This window comes from Tenebrio molitor, unplaced genomic scaffold, assembly GCF_963966145.1.
Source record: "Tenebrio molitor unplaced genomic scaffold, icTenMoli1.1 SCAFFOLD_910, whole genome shotgun sequence".
Taxonomy (NCBI): domain Eukaryota; kingdom Metazoa; phylum Arthropoda; class Insecta; order Coleoptera; family Tenebrionidae; genus Tenebrio; species Tenebrio molitor.
The window spans coordinates 1-14396 of record NW_027184289.1 but is presented as its reverse complement, the minus strand read 5'-3'; the positions used below and the strand labels follow the sequence as shown (position 1 = coordinate 14396).

General features: G+C 39.9%; 1 non-coding gene across 1 annotated transcript; it reads left to right on the top strand.

Moving 5' to 3' along the window:
• The first annotated feature begins 8116 nt into the window (after positions 1–8116).
• Positions 8117–8236, top strand: LOC138141103 (5S ribosomal RNA). The gene has a single exon (XR_011162991.1). It is a non-coding gene; the product is annotated as a 5S ribosomal RNA (ribosomal RNA).
• The last annotated feature ends 6160 nt before the right edge of the window (positions 8237–14396 follow it).

Genomic DNA, 14396 nt, shown 5'->3' with positions numbered 1-14396 from the left:
AATTTTTTAGTGAAGCAATTTGATTGTGTTGTAGAATTTCTAGATTTGAAAAACCCCTACCACCATTTTCGCGTGGTAAATTAAATCTTTCAACAGCAGATTTGGGGTGATGTTTACAAAATTTTGTAAAGAGAACTCTAGTTTGAATATTTATATTCTTTAAATTAGTTTTGGACCATTTTATAACACCAAAAGAATAGATTTAATTTGATTTGATTGATTAATACCTAAATATTTATAAAATTCTCCTTTATTTAAATTTTTAATGATTTCTCCTTCTTTAGTTATATATTCTAAATTTTCGTAATGACCACGACATATTGATTGATTTTCAGTTATTGTTAAGTTTTATGTCATCCATATAAAGAAGGTGATTTAATTTAATATTAATTTTATAAATTTTAAGAATTTTAATTAACCATGAATGTGGTACTGAATCATAGGCTTTTTTGTAGTCTATGAATTGTTGTTGCATTATTTTCCAAACGTTTGAGACTTAAAATATTCGTCAAATGTTCTTCTTTTTTTAAATCAGAATACCCCTGACAAATCCGAACATTTTGTTTTGCGGTAGATAAAAGTAAACATGGGCCAAGACAGAATATTAATATTCGGTGTGGAATTTTCCTGCGTTCTTGTTCATTTCTATCGAAGTGCTCACGAAAAGTTGTGAATATCAACACTTTGTAATTGTCGTAGTGAAAAATAAAAAAGATAGCTATGGGGCACAACTTATTTCGCACTTCATTAGAAAAGTAACAGTATTAAAATAAAAAAAATATTTTTCTAAATTTCGAACGTTAGGTCTATCCTGACCAGCCGCCAATTAGTGGTATTATTTTATTTTTTGCTGTTTTCCACAATAGTTATTTTTATATTAAATCATTGATTCAAAAAATTGAAATTAAAAATTCAAATTTTTGAAGGAACTCTGAAGTTTCAATGCAGTGACCATGTTGCTAGGTAACTAATAAAAAACAGTGCGTGAAATGAAAAACAGAAATAGTCGTATGCGTTTTGTATGGTTTCTATGGTTTCGATCTTACTAACAATGCAATGAAAATGACCCACTTCAGGCACAGATAACTATGCGTGAATTTCAATTTTTTGAATCAATTATATAAAAACAAAATTGATTTGGCGGCCGCTACACAAAAGTGGTGGGAGGCGAGAACCTGTTTCCGCCGGTCAATTTTAAAATTAATAAATTTTCCCTGGATACGTATTCGACTTATCCGGTACGAGTTATTTTTAAATTAACTTAATGGCCCGTTGCTCTTGTTCTTTTTACATTGAATATGCGATGTTTTGGCATCGTTAGCAATAGTACAATACTCACGCATTTTTAATCTAAAATTAACAAAACTTGAATGGATCGGGATTATCACACTTCTGAATTGAAGTTTTCATTCGTTTAAAATATAATTGATAGTAATACGTAATGCGGATTGCCTAAACGTTGCTTCCATCACGTCAACATCACACATTCACGTTCGCCCGTAGAAATGGCGTGATGCACACGAAATCGATCCAAAAAGGCTCATAATATTTGTGTCACGCGAATCTACGTCGAAAACTAGAAAAAAAAAAAATTCAATTCGAATTTCAATAATCGAAACGATGCGTCGTCGATACTAAACGTAGGTAGTAACTAAAGTGTGATCGGGTGCGATAAAAGTGTCCGTCAATAATCATCATCCGACAATCATTTAATAGACGAACGCTAATTTTTGGCACTCACTCGGACGACAGAACCAGTCCAGACGGAAACCGGGGCGCGGGGTGGGTGGGTGGTTGTATGTCCGTGAATCTGTCCGGCGCGCGTCAACATTTCGTTATCGTCGCGAGAGTTAAAACGAAAGGTGGTTAGTGTGAAAGTGACGTTTTTTCGTGGAGACACGTTACGAAGGGTGAGTACCTAATATAATATAAAACCAACCGAAAACCCACAATAGTGCCCCGGTTTATTATCGTGAATAGGTGTTTGGTAAATATTTTCTGTATTCCAACTAGCAAGTCTTTTATCAAAAAACTCCGGCAACATGGCTATTGTGGTATTGTTGATACCACCTAACTGAAGAACTTAGTTAATAACTAAGTCGACGATTTTATCGGGAAATTGAACGGAGAAACAAAAATAGCTCTTAGCGACAGTTGCCTGAAGTCGCAAATAACGGCGATTGACGAAATCACGTTTTTTTTATTTTAATTCCAATGAACAATACACAGGGTCACAATTATCTGTTATGTATTCTATAATGTTTTGCAAAGTAAATAATGTGAGTTGTCATGCGTAATATTAATTAGCTAAGTAATTTTTGCAAGTATTTTATGTCAGATATGCAATGTATAATAACGTAATGTTGCAAAGTATTTTAATTTTTATGCTAGGTAGAGATAATAACTCGACAATAACTCTTCTCTAATGAAAAAAAAAATAGAAAATGATTTAGGAACATAAAAAATCTCATTAAAACAGGAACAATTGAAATTAAAATAAACATAACATTCTGTACTAAAGTACAGTTTTGTTCACTCCTTTTTTCAAAGTCTTCTGTCCTCTCATTTGCACATACTGCTATTCCAAAACAGTGAAATTGTCTGTTTCAGGGAATCCTTAACGTTCCTTGCTAATGTCAACAACGTTTTCGATGAAACAAAGAGTCGGAAAAATGTCGGCTCATTGTATTCAATAACATACGCGACTACAAAACCATCTGTATCATTTGTAGGAATCGCGGTTTTTTCGATGAGAATTCGTTCTAATTTTTTCTTTCTTAAAAAAGCTAAGTAATTTTAATTTCACTAAAGATGAACATTTAGGCTATATGCTGGGTAATGCAAATCCATCAACCATCAACTAGGTTGTTCAGCAGATGTACGATTGTTTATTTGATTTCTTCTTCCGAAGAGTTGTATTCTGGCAAAATAGAAATTTATTCATAACATAACCTCAATCAACTAAATTATTTCGAATACAATAACCACATAACTACAAGTTGGATAGGCATGGGTGCAAAATACCGATAATGCATGAAACCTAATAATAATAATAATGACATAATAAAAGTTAATTAAAAATCGCTGTTTCACGTCTTTTTCTTTTTTGTTCGAGAGTTTTTGTGGTTCTGAAAAGAACCGTTTATAAATGTGTCGAAAACGAAAAACATCTATTTCGAACTGGTGTACTTGGTGACGGCTTTGGTACCTTCGGAGACGGCGTGCTTGGCCAACTCACCGGGCAACAACAGACGCACGGCAGTTTGAATTTCTCTGCTGGTGATCGTCGAACGTTTGTTGTAGTGTGCCAGACGGGAAGCTTCAGCGGCGATACGTTCGAAGATGTCGTTCACGAAACTGTTCATTATGCTCATAGCCTTACTAGAGATACCGGTGTCGGGATGGACTTGTTTCAACACCTTGTAGATGTAGATGGCATAGCTCTCCTTCCTCCTGCGCTTCTTTTTTTTGTCGCTCTTGGAAATGTTCTTCTGAGCTTTCCCGGCCTTCTTGGCTGCCTTACCACTTGTCTTCGGCGGCATTTTTCAATTCAATTCGATTCAACAAACTCGCGAACTGCTCTGACTCGTGTGCGTGCGTTAACTTTGCACCACCACCTTTCTGATAGGTAGTGTGTTCACCAGAACCCCACCTGAAAACGGGCTCCCACCAATCGTCACGTCCTATTCTCCTATCACGGAGGCTATAAATTCGAAGCACAGCTACCAGCTTTTACAATCGACGAGTCCCGTCCGTCAGTTTTATTACTTCTCGTGGTGTCTAACGAACGAACTTAAAATGTCAGGTCGCGGTAAAGGAGGTAAAGTGAAGGGAAAAGCGAAATCCCGTTCGAGCCGTGCCGGTCTCCAGTTTCCGGTGGGTAGGATACATCGTCTTCTCAGAAAAGGAAATTACGCGGAACGCGTCGGTGCAGGAGCTCCCGTCTATTTGGCCGCCGTCATGGAGTACTTAGCCGCCGAAGTTCTAGAATTGGCAGGAAACGCTGCCCGTGACAACAAGAAGACACGTATTATACCGCGTCATCTGCAGCTGGCCATCAGAAACGACGAGGAATTGAACAAACTCCTGTCCGGAGTTACGATCGCCCAAGGCGGTGTCTTACCCAACATTCAGGCCGTACTTTTACCCAAAAAAACCGAGAAGAAACCTTAAACGAACGATCGATCCATCTCCGTGGCGAAAACTCAAAATATCGGCCCTTCTCAGGGCCACTATAGCTTTTTTTTTTCGTAAAATGACCGATGCATCTTTTCTTTTTGTATTATTATCATTTACGACTGCAATGCCAAAAGGAAAGCAAGGGGTGTTTACGATCTTGGTACATTTATCAGGTAGTCAGTTAGTAATAATTGTCCGTTGTTTCTCGAAAGAACATCATGTTTCTTTTTTTTCCTCTTATTTTTATTTTGTGGTTCTGAAAAGAACCGATTTTGTATTTCGTATTTTATTCTGGTTTTCTCGAACGGTGAAGAGCGCCAGGAAATTAACCTCCGAAACCGTAGAGGGTGCGTCCTTGACGTTTCAAAGCGTAGACGACGTCCATCGCTGTCACGGTTTTACGTTTGGCGTGTTCCGTGTAGGTGACGGCATCTCGGATGACATTTTCCAAGAACACTTTCAGGACTCCGCGAGTTTCTTCGTAGATCAAACCGGAAATACGTTTCACGCCGCCACGACGAGCCAATCTTCTGATAGCGGGTTTCGTGATGCCCTGGATGTTGTCACGCAGGACTTTGCGATGACGCTTCGCTCCTCCTTTTCCCAATCCTTTGCCTCCTTTACCGCGACCGGTCATCTTTTCAGATTATTTCAACTGACACAAAATACCTGCACACCTCGTCCCTAGGAAGTCAACTACCGCAAAATTTCAACTAACGGAGCCTTATATAGATTCAACGGTTCACCATCGACCAATCGACGAAGTCAGCCGTTGACTTTGTTCACGTATAAAAGTACAATTTAATATGGCGGAATTTTTAGTACCCGTTTACCTTTCGACGCGTGCACGTCTAACGATCGTCAGAGTCGATTTTAATAATTGTCAGTTTTGTTTTTCATTCGTTTCATTCGAAATGGCCAGGACCAAGCAGACCGCACGCAAGTCCACCGGAGGAAAAGCCCCCAGGAAACAACTGGCTACCAAAGCGGCCAGGAAAAGCGCTCCCGCCACTGGCGGCGTCAAGAAGCCCCACCGTTACAGACCTGGTACCGTGGCTCTGCGTGAGATCCGTCGTTACCAGAAAAGTACCGAGTTGCTCATCCGCAAGCTTCCCTTTCAACGTTTGGTGAGGGAGATCGCTCAGGATTTCAAAACCGATTTGCGCTTCCAAAGCTCCGCCGTGATGGCCCTCCAGGAAGCGAGCGAAGCTTACTTGGTCGGTCTGTTCGAGGACACGAATTTGTGCGCCATCCACGCCAAACGTGTAACCATCATGCCAAAGGACATCCAACTTGCCAGACGTATTCGGGGTGAACGCGCTTAAATTTTTCCACATCGTGTTTCGGAAGAACAACACGAAACACGAATTTTATAACAAAAAAATCGGTTCTTTTCAGAACCTCAAACTTTACAGGCAAAAAAAAAAATATATCGCCCTTCAACCGGAAATGAATAAAATAAAAATGTCAATAATCGGTCGGTCCTCTCGATTCGGGTTGGGTTGCGGTCGTTCGTAAAATTTTATTGCATCCTGTCATCACCTACCTGCCAGCTGATGCTATCTATTTTATTTGGTTTCGCCGTAAGGATAGTTTTATTTCTTTTTTTCGTCGTAGATTATCGTGTGGCCCTGAAAAGGGCCATTTGTGCGTGCCCCGTTGCCGGTAGTACGATGATGACGTCGGAACGAGGCACAGCCGAACGAACATGAGTCGAGTATCCATCCACGTTTCTCACTTTTTCCTCTTCGGCGAAGCGGCCTTTTTCACCTTGACAGGAATGGCTTTGGCTGTCTTGGGTTTGGGTGCTTTGGGTTTTTTAGTCGGACCAGCCTTGTTAGATTTCTTCGCTTTGGAAGGCGATCGGGGTTTCGGGGCGGCTCTAGTTTTCTTTTCTGCCGAGGAGGCGGCCGATTTCTTGGCTTTCGCTGCGGCGGCGGAGGCAGCGACGGCGCTCTTCTTTTCGGCAGCAGTCTTCTTCGCTTTGGGGGAGGCTTGTTTTTTGGCTGTCTTCGAGGAAGCCTTGTCGGAAGTCGTCGCGACGGCGGTACGTTTGGCGGATGATTTTTTCGTCTTGGATGCGGCGGACGAAGCGGGTTTCCTCTTGTCGGAGGCGGAGGCGACTTTGGCACCACCGGAGGTGGACGAGGCGAGCTTGAACGAACCCGACGCGCCCTTACCTTTCGTCTGAACCAGAGATCCCGACGCCACGGCGCCTTTCAGATATTTCTTGATGAAAGGGGCGACCTTTTCGGCGTCGACTTTGTAATTTGCGGCGACGAACTTCTTGATGGCCTGAAGAGACGATCCTCCGCGTTCCTTGAGTCCCTTGATGGCGTTGTTTACCATCTCGGATGTCGGAGGATGGGACGGTTTCGCCCTGGGATTTTTCGCTTTTTTCTCTTTCTTCGCGTGGGATTGAGGGGTGGCAGCGGAACCGGTGGTGACCGATGATGCTGTTTGATTTTCGACGTCGGCCATCTTTCACGTTAAAACGTTAAAAGTTAATAATAATTATTGAAAAAACACTTGCTCACACACGTACACTTCGAGCACCTCGTGAACGAGAATTGAACAAAAAAATTTTCTAAGTCTTTATAAAATAGTCGCCACTGCGGACGGAAGACTGAACGCGCACCGCGTCCGCCGTCGAAGAAATTGCAGGCCTCGGAATCGTTGCCCGCGTGATGGCATCGTCCTCTTTCCTCGATCACCATCGCCACCGTGTGATCAAGCTGGCCGAACTCGGTTTCCGAAGTTTCCCTGGAGATAGCGAAGTTCGTCTCGGAACGTCGGTGGGTTTCGAATCAGGTACACGCCCCTCCAACCACCAGCCCTAAATCCGGGTCGTCACGGTTTCGATTCGGGACCGACGGTTTACGTCGGCGGTGCGGGGTAGACGCGTCGATTCCGGGAATCCATATTTCGTTCGCCGAAATATTGGTCCATCTCTTCCCGGAATACCGCGCCACCTTCTCGATTTTACGACATCTTCGCGTCGCCAAACGCTTCCGAAACGGTCGAAGCACAGAAAGGACCTGGTGTTCGAACCGAGGCAATTCCGACAACAGGATGCCGCGAACCGCCTCTCCGACGTTCAGGTCGATCGTTTTCGGCGGAAGTTGAAACGGGACGAGTCGACGACGGGTCCCGTTGCCGTCCGGACCCTTCGGGACGGCCGAAAGTCCGTCGAGAGGATCATCCGAAAGGAGACGGTCTTCATCGTCCGACCGATGCCGCACCTACGAGTTTTCCGATATTTTCTTCGACGGATCTTCAGGTTTTCTTCCTTTCTTCCGTCTTTCTCTCTTCGTAATTTCGTGTCCGACCTGCGTCGTCCGAAGTCGGGGTGAAGATCGAAGAAAAAACGCCAAAAATAACAACTCGTCAGCCACGCACACCGCGTTCGAATGTCTAACGGTCCAACTTGGATTTTCGAAGATCGCCGAATCCGAGGGACGATAAATAATAATAATAATAATAATAATGGTAATAAATAATAATGTTAATAATAATAATAATGATATGATGATTATAACGATAATTATTATAGATAGGTAAATAGAAACACAGGTCTCCTCTCGAAAATCGGAACTTCCTGATATTACTTACATATTTCGGTCGATCCAAATGTGGGAATCTCGTTGTCGTCGGAGCAAGCAGCGCGGTAGGTGGGGTGAAATTCTGGATTTTCCACCGCCGCCGGCGGTCGAAAAATGTGCGACGCGGGAGATCGCCAGTCCGTCTAGTAGTCTCTCTTGTCGTTAGAGCGTGACGTGGTGGTTGTTGTGGGATTTCCCGTTAGTTCGGTCCGACGTCGGTCGTCAGAGGGTAAGTGCATACGGAAACGAAACGCATCGCGTTTTGATGTTCATATTCGTGCATCGGAATGTTAAAAGCAATATATTTTACACCAACGATCACACCTAAACACCACGGCAACGGCCATACCACGTTGAAAAGCACCGGTTCTCGTCCGATCACCGAAGTTAAGCAACGTCGGGCGCGGTCAGTACTTGGATGGGTGACCGCTTGGGAACACCGCGTGCCGTTGCCCCCCAACACTTTTTGTTTTTTTTTGAAATCCATAGCAACCACCGAACCGATTTGTTTTTCGTGCAGGTATTCGGAAACATGCACAGACCCGTATAATGTAGATTCATAGCTTTAAGTACTAGATAATTAAGAAAACAATTTTTTTTGTCGATTAATTGTAAACAATTGCAGAATAAAAACTCGTCAAACGGTAAAGGTTGTCGTTCGATCACCGAAGGTAAGCCACGCGGGCAGCGGTCAGCACTTGGACGGGTGACCGGTTCATTATATTCCTTCCGTGAGTTTAACAAAGATAACATATGCAAATGTCGTAAGTGCGACGAGGAAGACGGCGATCTTTTAATGTAAAAAAAATATATATTAGGTTACGCGTACATGCCACTTTGACTGCTGCTTTATTTTTTTGGTTTTTAAATAATTAGAGATCTGAATTCAACATATCAGTTCTATGTTATAATGGACAGACAATGTTGTATTCTTGGCCCCTAACACGTTAAGACCAACATAAAAACTAGAATAACTTACCATTCGTTAAACGTTAAACAATTTCGAACCACGTTTTTTTGAGCTCGAACAAACTCATAACACAACACTCATTTATTAGTCACTGGACCATTGTAAAACGAGAAGAGAGAAAAACCATGCGAAACTATTTTTAAAACGAAGAGAATAAAGGTTTTAAATGGTAGGGCTGTATGACAGACTTGTCAATTATCGTGGGGGGTACGGCTGAGATTTATGACGAAATCGAGCGGCGCCGGCGGTCGGTCACTTTCACGAAAGAGGTCTAAACACGGGTCGTTTACGATACCCTCTGGTTACTAGAAAAGTTCTAGACAGATGTTTGTCGGCTTTTCGAGGTATTTATTTGTGAGTCCAAAGACTCAATGGAGTAATATCGGACTGAAATTCCAAGATTTTGCTGTGTAATCCAAAAAACTATGTTCCTCGTAACATTTAACGATGTGTTAATTCAACTATTATTTTAATTTTTCGTATACGTATTTATACTAAAAAGTACAGCGCTTCCAACAGTGAATTGTGAATTGAAAATGTTTCAAAGAAAGATCGATAGTTTTGAAAAAAATTACATATTAATAAATTTAGATAGATTTAGAAGTATACATTGCACTTACTTTTCAAAATTATTGTACTTCTGATTTGGTTGAAATAACATAATATGTAGCAGTCATAGTCTTGTGTACATTGCAGTCGCGGCTGGTGTTGGGTAAAACCTTTATTTTTTAGGGGGTCATTACCCAAATGACCTCATGGACCAGCCGTTCCTGTTAGGTTTTATATATCAAATTGATTCGTCTGTCTTTTTCATCATGCCTTCGAAAAGCGAGCTCCTGTTTCGCCAAAGTAACTGTGACGTCAATTAAATACGATAATAAAATTCGGTTTTTCCGAACTTATTGTGAGTGAGAGCAGTGAGAGCATCTTCTTTTCGTATCCCACCTCCACCCGGCGGCAGTAGTGCAGTGCTTATCAACATAATTACCGGCGTCTCGCCTCCACATTTTGACTTTTTTGTGTTTTATGTGTTCTCTAAGTCCAAAATTTTTAAATTTTTAAAAAGAGATTGCGGTACTATTCCTGTTGCTGAAATTATAATAATATATTTATTAATTTTTGTATTATATGTCTGTGTTATATTGTGTGAATTTGGAACAGCTATATCTAAAAGATATGCTTGCTTTTGTTGTTTATTTAAAATAATAATGTCTGGTCTGTTATGCTGAATGTGAATGTCAGTTAAAACTGTGCGATCAAAATATAATTTGTAATTGTCATTTTCTAAACAACTTTCTGGTTTATAAATGTAATGTGGTTGTGTATCCTTTAATAAATTGAATTTAACTGCTAAATTCATGTGTATAATTTTTGCGAATATATCATGACGTTTTTTATATTCGCTGTGAGCCAAAACGGTGCAAGATCTTGTATTGCAAATATAAAACCCTCAGCTCTTTAAAATATCTCCCATGTAAAGACTTTTGTTTTATATTTGCTATAGTGTCATATCACGAGCTCTATTGAGAAAATAATTTTTTAGTGAAGCAATTTGATTGTGTTGTAGAATTTCTAGATTTGAAAAACCCCTACCACCATTTTCGCGTGGTAAATTAAATCTTTCAACAGCAGATTTGGGGTGATGTTTACAAAATTTTGTAAAGAGAACTCTAGTTTGAATATTTATATTCTTTAAATTAGTTTTGGACCATTTTATAACACCAAAAGAATAGATTTAATTTGATTTGATTGATTAATACCTAAATATTTATAAAATTCTCCTTTATTTAAATTTTTAATGATTTCTCCTTCTTTAGTTATATATTCTAAATTTTCGTAATGACCACGACATATTGATTGATTTTCAGTTATTGTTAAGTTTTATGTCATCCATATAAAGAAGGTGATTTAATTTAATATTAATTTTATAAATTTTAAGAATTTTAATTAACCATGAATGTGGTACTGAATCATAGGCTTTTTTGTAGTCTATGAATTGTTGTTGCATTATTTTCCAAACGTTTGAGACTTAAAATATTCGTCAAATGTTCTTCTTTTTTTAAATCAGAATACCCCTGACAAATCCGAACATTTTGTTTTGCGGTAGATAAAAGTAAACATGGGCCAAGACAGAATATTAATATTCGGTGTGGAATTTTCCTGCGTTCTTGTTCATTTCTATCGAAGTGCTCACGAAAAGTTGTGAATATCAACACTTTGTAATTGTCGTAGTGAAAAATAAAAAAGATAGCTATGGGGCACAACTTATTTCGCACTTCATTAGAAAAGTAACAGTATTAAAATAAAAAAAATATTTTTCTAAATTTCGAACGTTAGGTCTATCCTGACCAGCCGCCAATTAGTGGTATTATTTTATTTTTTGCTGTTTTCCACAATAGTTATTTTTATATTAAATCATTGATTCAAAAAATTGAAATTAAAAATTCAAATTTTTGAAGGAACTCTGAAGTTTCAATGCAGTGACCATGTTGCTAGGTAACTAATAAAAAACAGTGCGTGAAATGAAAAACAGAAATAGTCGTATGCGTTTTGTATGGTTTCTATGGTTTCGATCTTACTAACAATGCAATGAAAATGACCCACTTCAGGCACAGATAACTATGCGTGAATTTCAATTTTTTGAATCAATTATATAAAAACAAAATTGATTTGGCGGCCGCTACACAAAAGTGGTGGGAGGCGAGAACCTGTTTCCGCCGGTCAATTTTAAAATTAATAAATTTTCCCTGGATACGTATTCGACTTATCCGGTACGAGTTATTTTTAAATTAACTTAATGGCCCGTTGCTCTTGTTCTTTTTACATTGAATATGCGATGTTTTGGCATCGTTAGCAATAGTACAATACTCACGCATTTTTAATCTAAAATTAACAAAACTTGAATGGATCGGGATTATCACACTTCTGAATTGAAGTTTTCATTCGTTTAAAATATAATTGATAGTAATACGTAATGCGGATTGCCTAAACGTTGCTTCCATCACGTCAACATCACACATTCACGTTCGCCCGTAGAAATGGCGTGATGCACACGAAATCGATCCAAAAAGGCTCATAATATTTGTGTCACGCGAATCTACGTCGAAAACTAGAAAAAAAAAAAATTCAATTCGAATTTCAATAATCGAAACGATGCGTCGTCGATACTAAACGTAGGTAGTAACTAAAGTGTGATCGGGTGCGATAAAAGTGTCCGTCAATAATCATCATCCGACAATCATTTAATAGACGAACGCTAATTTTTGGCACTCACTCGGACGACAGAACCAGTCCAGACGGAAACCGGGGCGCGGGGTGGGTGGGTGGTTGTATGTCCGTGAATCTGTCCGGCGCGCGTCAACATTTCAGTTATCGTCGCGAGAGTTAAAACGAAAGGTGGTTAGTGTGAAAGTGACGTTTTTTCGTGGAGACACGTTACGAAGGGTGAGTACCTAATATAATATAAAACCAACCGAAAACCCACAATAGTGCCCCGGTTTATTATCGTGAATAGGTGTTTGGTAAATATTTTCTGTATTCCAACTAGCAAGTCTTTTATCAAAAAACTCCGGCAACATGGCTATTGTGGTATTGTTGATACCACCTAACTGAAGAACTTAGTTAATAACTAAGTCGACGATTTTATCGGGAAATTGAACGGAGAAACAAAAATAGCTCTTAGCGACAGTTGCCTGAAGTCGCAAATAACGGCGATTGACGAAATCACGTTTTTTTTATTTTAATTCCAATGAACAATACACAGGGTCACAATTATCTGTTATGTATTCTATAATGTTTTGCAAAGTAAATAATGTGAGTTGTCATGCGTAATATTAATTAGCTAAGTAATTTTTGCAAGTATTTTATGTCAGATATGCAATGTATAATAACGTAATGTTGCAAAGTATTTTAATTTTTATGCTAGGTAGAGATAATAACTCGACAATAACTCTTCTCTAATGAAAAAAAAAATAGAAAATGATTTAGGAACATAAAAAATCTCATTAAAACAGGAACAATTGAAATTAAAATAAACATAACATTCTGTACTAAAGTACAGTTTTGTTCACTCCTTTTTTCAAAGTCTTCTGTCCTCTCATTTGCACATACTGCTATTCCAAAACAGTGAAATTGTCTGTTTCAGGGAATCCTTAACGTTCCTTGCTAATGTCAACAACGTTTTCGATGAAACAAAGAGTCGGAAAAATGTCGGCTCATTGTATTCAATAACATACGCGACTACAAAACCATCTGTATCATTTGTAGGAATCGCGGTTTTTTCGATGAGAATTCGTTCTAATTTTTTCTTTCTTAAAAAAGCTAAGTAATTTTAATTTCACTAAAGATGAACATTTAGGCTATATGCTGGGTAATGCAAATCCATCAACCATCAACTAGGTTGTTCAGCAGATGTACGATTGTTTATTTGATTTCTTCTTCCGAAGAGTTGTATTCTGGCAAAATAGAAATTTATTCATAACATAACCTCAATCAACTAAATTATTTCGAATACAATAACCACATAACTACAAGTTGGATAGGCATGGGTGCAAAATACCGATAATGCATGAAACCTAATAATAATAATAATGACATAATAAAAGTTAATTAAAAATCGCTGTTTCACGTCTTTTTCTTTTTTGTTCGAGAGTTTTTGTGGTTCTGAAAAGAACCGTTTATAAATGTGTCGAAAACGAAAAACATCTATTTCGAACTGGTGTACTTGGTGACGGCTTTGGTACCTTCGGAGACGGCGTGCTTGGCCAACTCACCGGGCAACAACAGACGCACGGCAGTTTGAATTTCTCTGCTGGTGATCGTCGAACGTTTGTTGTAGTGTGCCAGACGGGAAGCTTCAGCGGCGATACGTTCGAAGATGTCGTTCACGAAACTGTTCATTATGCTCATAGCCTTACTAGAGATACCGGTGTCGGGATGGACTTGTTTCAACACCTTGTAGATGTAGATGGCATAGCTCTCCTTCCTCCTGCGCTTCTTTTTTTTGTCGCTCTTGGAAATGTTCTTCTGAGCTTTCCCGGCCTTCTTGGCTGCCTTACCACTTGTCTTCGGCGGCATTTTTCAATTCAATTCGATTCAACAAACTCGCGAACTGCTCTGACTCGTGTGCGTGCGTTAACTTTGCACCACCACCTTTCTGATAGGTAGTGTGTTCACCAGAACCCCACCTGAAAACGGGCTCCCACCAATCGTCACGTCCTATTCTCCTATCACGGAGGCTATAAATTCGAAGCACAGCTACCAGCTTTTACAATCGACGAGTCCCGTCCGTCAGTTTTATTACTTCTCGTGGTGTCTAACGAACGAACTTAAAATGTCAGGTCGCGGTAAAGGAGGTAAAGTGAAGGGAAAAGCGAAATCCCGTTCGAGCCGTGCCGGTCTCCAGTTTCCGGTGGGTAGGATACATCGTCTTCTCAGAAAAGGAAATTACGCGGAACGCGTCGGTGCAGGAGCTCCCGTCTATTTGGCCGCCGTCATGGAGTACTTAGCCGCCGAAGTTCTAGAATTGGCAGGAAACGCTGCCCGTGACAACAAGAAGACACGTATTATACCGCGTCATCTGCAGCTGGCCATCAGAAACGACGAGGAATTGAACAAACTCCTGTCCGGAGTTACGATCGCCCAAG